The sequence below is a fragment of the Papilio polytes genome, unplaced genomic scaffold, assembly GCF_000836215.1.
Source record: "Papilio polytes unplaced genomic scaffold, Ppol_1.0 DF820622.1, whole genome shotgun sequence".
Taxonomy (NCBI): domain Eukaryota; kingdom Metazoa; phylum Arthropoda; class Insecta; order Lepidoptera; family Papilionidae; genus Papilio; species Papilio polytes.
This window is the reverse complement of record NW_013528582.1, coordinates 263,066-270,735: the sequence shown is the minus strand read 5'-3', so window position 1 is coordinate 270,735 and position 7,670 is coordinate 263,066. Positions and strand designations below refer to the sequence as shown.

Below are 7,670 nucleotides of genomic sequence, written 5' to 3'. Positions count from 1 at the left end.
GCTCCACGCTGTAACTTTTTTAATTTATCTTGCGACAATAGCGCACATGTTACGGACAAAATGTCTAGATTTTAAAGTTACTATGCTCTAGGCATATGCCGCATAGGCCTTGTTGCTTTAAGATAAGGTTCTATTTTCAGTGACATTTAATCTTTTGTTAATATGAGATGCGCTGTTAATGAAGCGATATATCGTTCGTTCAAAGTTGAACGTTGAAAATCGCGTTTTAGATGTTAATAGGATTTTCAGAATAAATTAATACTTTGGACAAGATTGCTTCGTTTAATAATTTAGGCATTTTAATTTACAAACATTTTGTTTTGATGGAAGATTTTTATTATATTTGGGTCACCAATAATGTCCGATCGTCGTAGTAGTGTTCCTTATTTATATAAATTAAACTATCTCCAGGAAAACGCAACACATCTATAAGTAATATTAACATCTGTCGCCTTCTCCCGACATATTTCCGAAGCCATTTGCCCGCATTTTATCAGAAGTAAGCGCACTCCCGTTTTAATTTCCGGGTCGGCGTTTGGGACACGAATAAAAATTATTCGTTTATAAAAGGCTATTTTGAAACAGGAGGCATAATAAAGTTGGCCTGTCTGTAACACTCGTTTTACATTAACAAGGTTAACTGTCATTTAATGGACACGTACACGAGGGCTCTTAAATTCATCTATACTAGTATTATAAAGAGGAAAGATTTGTATTTTTGTATGAAATAACTCAAAAACTACTGGGCCGATTTAAATTTTTTTTCACCATCAGAAAGCTAATTTATCTGTGAGTAACATAGGCTATTTAATTACTAATGTTTTGAAACTATTAATAAACAGCGTATTTCTGTACGCCGACGTTAAATTTTTTTAATAAAAAATGTAGCCATATCCTAACGTATGAAAAATAGAACTATATTTTTGTAAGTATTAAACGTAAATAAACTACTAATATTATTGTCTATTGATCAAATTAAAACTGACATATAACAGAATAAATTAATAATTAAAAGCAACTAAAAGTTTTCTAAACAATGATCTGTAACTACAATATATTTAAAACACAATACAGTAGGCTTGTACACCTATTACAGGTAGAATAGCACATGGTAAAAAAAGTTAACATAAAAAGTAATGTAATCAATCAGAGGTCGGCGTGGGCCGCGTCTGCTTTAATGCGTTTTGTTTGTAATCTGATATTAATGAGACTGTAGATTCGGTAGCGGGAATAGCTTTAAACGGCATTCCTTTACTGTTTCGATTGTATTTGTAACAAGCATAGAAATAGCGTAGCTTTTTAACAATTCATTCTCTTATTTGTTAATTAATCTATCTAATGATTACTTTTATATGGAAATTTCACATTTCTTTTGTTAAATGTAATGTTGAATATATATGGGAATTAAATAAATAACATAACGAAAGTCTTTAGAAAGTACTCTTCTTATATTAGATGTTGCCTGCGACTTCAATCATGCGGATATGTAATTAAAATTTAGTTAGTCAGACTATGTCTTGTTTTAAACTATGTAATGCATGCAAAATTATATCCATTCCATCCATTTTGCAACAATCATCCAAATTTTAAAATATAGGTACGAAGTATGATAAATCTTCCTTTTATTTTCTTATCCCATATTTTGCATTTTCACTGTCAATATGTTTTAGCATGCACGAAACTTGTGTTAAATTCCCGGTACATTCTCATGTCATTGTTACATGATTTAAGAGGTGATTTATGTCGCTTTCGAACGGTGGATATTATCGTTTGACTTTTACAAAGTTTGCATACTGCAGAAATAAACCATGAAGTACAAAATACAGAGGATTTAAAAAAAGTTTGCAATAAGACAAAATTCTGCCTTTCTTGTTGTACAAACTGGTACCAATTTTTCCATATAAATGCATTTCTATCAAAATTGTTTCACGTATCCTTTTGTACCACTGAGATAAGTACAAATAGAATGTATTCATATAATTCAATTTACATATATTTTACATGTGCATAGTATTTGCAACTGGAATATACTTCATATGTAGATTATTGTCATTTGAGAATATTTTGACAAATGTTGAAGGTTCACTGCTATAATGCGATGAACACACGATCGCATACATACAGGGAAAGGGTTTATGTTACCAAGTCACGCTTCGTGTATGCTACAGAAATTGTAAACTTATCCTCGGTTTTATTTTTTATGGTTCCGTATAATTTATGTATTGAATAATTAAGTGTTATTTCGATTTTATTTCTTTAGTCAAAACCTGTTAACACCTTATGTTTTTAGTATACCGGTGTCTAAATTTAAGAAAAAATCGTGTTGGGTTACTAATTTACTACTGTTTTTTATTTATTTACTACTACTACTGTTTTAGACCAAAAGTTAGGCTTTTACTAGTTTTGCTTGTAACTTAAAAAAACATTTTAACTATTAAGCAGTTTTAAGCAAAATGGACTCCATTTTCTAGTAGATACTAAAAAATTTAAAAATAGTAACTCGAGTGATGTTTGTGTGATTTTTTTTCTTAATGGCCTTTTGTCGTGAACTTGAGGATCTCTAAAAATCATTTGTATTCGGTTTTATTTCGTCAGATAATAATACATCAAAAGCTTAACATACGAGCGGAGCGATCGCACGATTGTTAGCAGATTACCTTCGTAATTTACCGAACTTCATTTTTATTTGTAATAAACATGATTTTTGGACGTTAATTCCGATTTTATATGCTTGAGACATATAGGATGTTTATGTTTGTAAGTGAAAATATCACGGAAATCATAAAATTACTTAACTTAAGCATTTGTTATGTTAATTAGAGAATAAGCAGAAAGTTAATCGAGACTGTAAAAATGTTGAGTAGATTCTAGAGGAGAATGACAGTACAAATAATAAATGAAGGTAATAATAAAACTTTTTAGAATTTAATTCGTGTTTTGGTTTCGTTCTTGGACACAATTTTAAATTCTGAAACAATTACAATCCAGGTACTTTACGATGAAAGAAAAAAGTAAAATGTTTCTATTATATTAATATGGAACATATTTAGTCACGCTTATAACAACATCTTAAAACTTTATAAGAACGACTTTCACAGGAATTCCTTTCTTTGTATTCAGTAGCTCGGTTACTTTACTATCATTATACATTCTTTATGCTAATGTTACCACTTTATTAAACGCACAACACCCACACTTGGAGTAATGACTCCTATGTCCTCGGAGTTCGTTACTTAAAACAAGATAAATTTATCATAAGACCTAAAGACAAAAAAACTAATTAAAAGCATATCACTTCAACAAAAGTTTGAATAATATAATTGTATTAGGTATTTGTAAAATTTTAATTCGATTACGAACTTAACCCTCAGGCGAGACCAATAACGAACTCCGATAACGAGACGAGAATCTAATCAGAGATGTAAATGAGCGGGACTCGTTATAAAAGCAATCCGATTAAAATGAGTTCCATTGCGATGCAAGTCGCAAACTATGATCCCCCAGTACTCAGTTATTCCCGACCCGCCTTATACAACTTGCGACTAACTTCTTCACAAGATCTAATTCTGACAACTATTTCAGCTTTTGTCGCTGATTAAGTGACTAAATATTTTCTGGTTACTAAACATATATCTGACGTGCACGTTTTATGTCTGTCATTATCGTCAAAATGTTTTACAACTGAACATAGTCTCATAGACTTGAAACTGAATGTTGACTCTCAGGACGACTCTACGTCTTGCAGTGGTTATTTTTCGTCAGACTAAACTGTTTTTTTTTTTAATAACATAAGGTGGCAAACGAGCAAGCGGCCACCTAAATCCACCGAAATGGAAAGCGACCGCTGCCCATAAATATCCGCAATTGCAGATGCGTTGCCTACCCTTAATTGACGGAGGAGAAGACGCACATAAAGAGGATATTTCCCCTTCCTATGCGTCTCCTCCAACGTCAAAACCACTTTTCCTTCCCATCCTTTCCTCTTAAGAAAAGGGTGGAAAGGGACTAAAATTAGGCCTTCGGAAAACATACTATTAAGGGTTTGTTTGTAGCCAAACGGCCTAACGGATCCAACGAAGAACACATACGTTATTCACTTTTTTTTTTTAATTCCACGCGGACGGAGTCGCGGGCGAAAGCTAGTTTATTCATAAAGTTAGGTGTGCCCATGTTCCGTGTAACGTATGACTTGCGTTCACACGTGTACTTCCGGAAGTTTCTATCCCCTAACTTCCTTCATCTCTCCGTTCCGTTCAAAGAGTCCGCTAAATAGGAATTTTTATTCATCCCGTAATATTATCAGTAATATCCCGAGAAACTTCTGTCATCCCCATTTATAACTCTTTTTACGATTCTCCCCGAGATCTGAGAATCTTCATATGTTATATTTAGTTTAATAAAGTTTTATTTTATAAGTTTCAATAGCTTATAGATGAGATATTTATTTTATTTATGCTTTTACATATGGATCTTATTTAGATATATCAGTTACTCAAAATTTAACCTCCTTTAGTCAAATCTTTTAATTAATAAAATGTTAAATCAGTTCAATGGTGCCTGTGATTTAATGTCTTAGTTATTTTAAACTTTTATGTATTGGAATAAGTTTTAATTAATTCAACTACTAGCTTTCGCCTGCGATTTCTTCTGCGTGATATTAAAAAAATTGAGTAGCCTATATGTTCGTTAAATTTCATCGAGATTCGTTCAGCCGTTTAGGCTACAAACTCTAAACATCCATCTAAACATTCGCATTTATAATATTAGTAAGATTAAAAATCTCATATTAAAATACTTTATGTAGTTAAATTACATACATTCCCAGCAATGAATCGCCACTGACATTATTAAATTTTGTTTGTAATCCTACCAAAGTCTACCCAAGGTTACTTCAACCTTTGAAAGATTCAATTCGTTCCTGTTTTATTTACTCCGCGTGTTCGTTGACACCGTCATGGTTTTAATCCTACGCATGAGTACCTTAATTGCTTTCGAGGGGACTAAATAATTCGACATTTTTGAGGGAAGACCGGGAGGGACCGGAATCTCAAATATTTGGGATGAACGTAAATCGCGGCCATGTCACACAACCCTATTTCTTGTTTACTAATAAAATAGACGTTTTCTTTTAATTTCCCTATCTTCATAGGAATTCCATTATTAAATAAATTATTTAGTAAGAAAATTAAATAAATTTAGTAAAACATGATTAGTATGTCTTATTTTGACATTTTGTAGTCACTTTGTGAGCTCTTCAACCTTTGCATTATTAAATAACTAGCTGTTCCCCTGCGACTTCACCCGCATAAAATTAAGAAATTGTCATTTTATTGTTTACATGTGTCAAATTATCAATTGCAAATGTCAAAATGACATGACATGATGACAAACCATGACAACCTTGCTTCCTTGATGACGGCAGCAACTTATGGTCTCCTTCCCACATCAGAGATTTTATCCAAAATATTTACCCCCTAAGTTTAATGGCGTGAAAATATATAGCCTAAAGCGTGACGTAAGTGTAGGGCTTTTTATTAAAAAAAGAACTATACAAAAATATGCTATAATTGCAGACATCTTAGGCAACAAAGAAGTGTGTGTTTACGCTATGTTATAATCGTATAGATATGGAAAATAAGCTTTTGCTCAAATTTAACTATCCTCTCCTATATTTCATTAATTTTAACTAATTTGTTGTTTAAAATCATGACTTTCCTTGAGAATTTCATACATTTTACTTTCCTTTTAATAATTTTATACGCTTAACAATGAAATCTATCTAAACTCACTATAATGTCTATAGACCTCAAATTTCATCATCATTCAATATAACACACGCAGTGCGCAGTACCGCTAAGCGGCCGCCGCACGCGAGGGGACGCTTATGCCTCATATATACTGAAGAATATAAAACCTTCCTATAAAGAATGTAGACAATAAAACATTTGTTATAACCATGTAGCTCTTTGTGTCAGTGGTGTACACTTAGTACAGAGGGTCACAAGTTCTAAGGAAAAATAATATTTTGACACATCTAATATTATAAATGCAAAAGTTTAGATGGATGTTTGTTAAAGTTTGTAGCCTTAACGGCTGAACGGATCTGGATAAAATTTGGCATAGATGTAGAGCAGAGTATGGAAGGACACATAGGCTACTTACTTGTGTTTTTTTTAATACCACGCGGATGGAGTCGCGGGTGAAAGCTAGTATTCTAATATTTATCAAATATACGAAGTGTTACTCTATTTATTCGAACTTTTAATTTCATTTTATATTAATTTAATTTAAGTCGAAAGCAATGTTGGAGTACATAATAAAAGTCAGTAAAAATAACGGATTGTTTTATTGTTTTACTTTATGTGCTTAACTTTTTTAATAACTAAAGCCTAAGTATCTTAACATAAATCAAGTGGGAATCGTCTAGAACAATGGTACAATTTTTATTAGTCTATAAACCAAGTAAGTATGGCGATAAAACTGTAATACATCGAAAGCTATGTGATATGCATAGTGTTCATAAAACTGCCTACGTGGTTTAGAGTTAAGGTGCGTTTCCATTGAAGAATAATGACTCAAGTTACCCTACATTTGTAGGTGCTGCAAATATCAGTAACTTTAAAAACAGCTCTACTCTAAAATACTCGTGTTGTCTATGCCTACATTGTTAGAGAGAACATCAAAAATATTTTTAAAACATTTATAAAGACATTTTCAAATGATGTATTGTTTCATATTTGTCTAAAATCGAAGTCTATTTCTAATTAAATCGCATTATTTAAAAAAGTAGAAGTATTTTATAACAACCTGTATATAACTAAGTGCGCATTCTTCATTAACAACTTCTTCCAGTCTTAAACCACCCACTATAGTTAATAAGTCATAAAATTCAATTCTCTTTTAATAACATTCCAGGTCGGGCCATTTAACCGTGCGTGTAATCAAGACGCCATCTTAAAGGCGCGTGTTATCTAAACATTATAATATTTCAACTATAACCACAAAGATAAGGCACCGCTTATCGATATAAAAGATTCCGGATCACACACGACGATCCACGCCTCTATTGTACTCGGGTTTACAACTGACCGACATAAGGTTTTGGACGCGACGCCCACTTAACTACCAATTTTACGGACCCATATTCCTGATTCCGTCAAAGGGTAAAGTTTATTTTGCTTAGAAGTATTTTTTGTACGAGTTACGTCATTTCCGGAATCTATTTTCTATCTAGTAAGCAGCATATGTTTTCTTCTAGACTATGCTATAAAACTATGCCTAATTTTATTCAGATTAGTTTAGCAGTTTAGGCTACGAACTGAAACCAATCCATCTAAACTTTCGCATTTATAATATAAGTAGGATTTATCCAAAGCAAGTCTAATGCATAACTAATAGAACTATTTTTTTACTTGTAAATAGTTAAGCAATTACGTTATTTCCATAACGATGGCTTTTTCTAAGTAAAATCCACATTGATCAAATTTTATACCCAATTAAAACTCTTTAAATATTTTAGAAGCGTACTGACGAACACGAATACAAACTGATCACGTTTAAATTATTTTATCATAAATGTTTATATGAAATACGTTTAGTAGTGTATACATTGGTGACAATATTTTAACTATAAAATGTTATCATTTTTTTTTTTTTTTTGTGACTGAATG

At 31.9% G+C, this 7,670-nt stretch overlaps 1 protein-coding gene across 1 annotated transcript in view; it reads left to right on the top strand.

The window, feature by feature from the left end:
- The window catches only part of LOC106110512 (B-cell receptor CD22), a 143,819-nt gene that overhangs the window by 58,267 nt on the left and 77,882 nt on the right, over window positions 1–7,670 (top strand). The window lies entirely within an intron of this gene.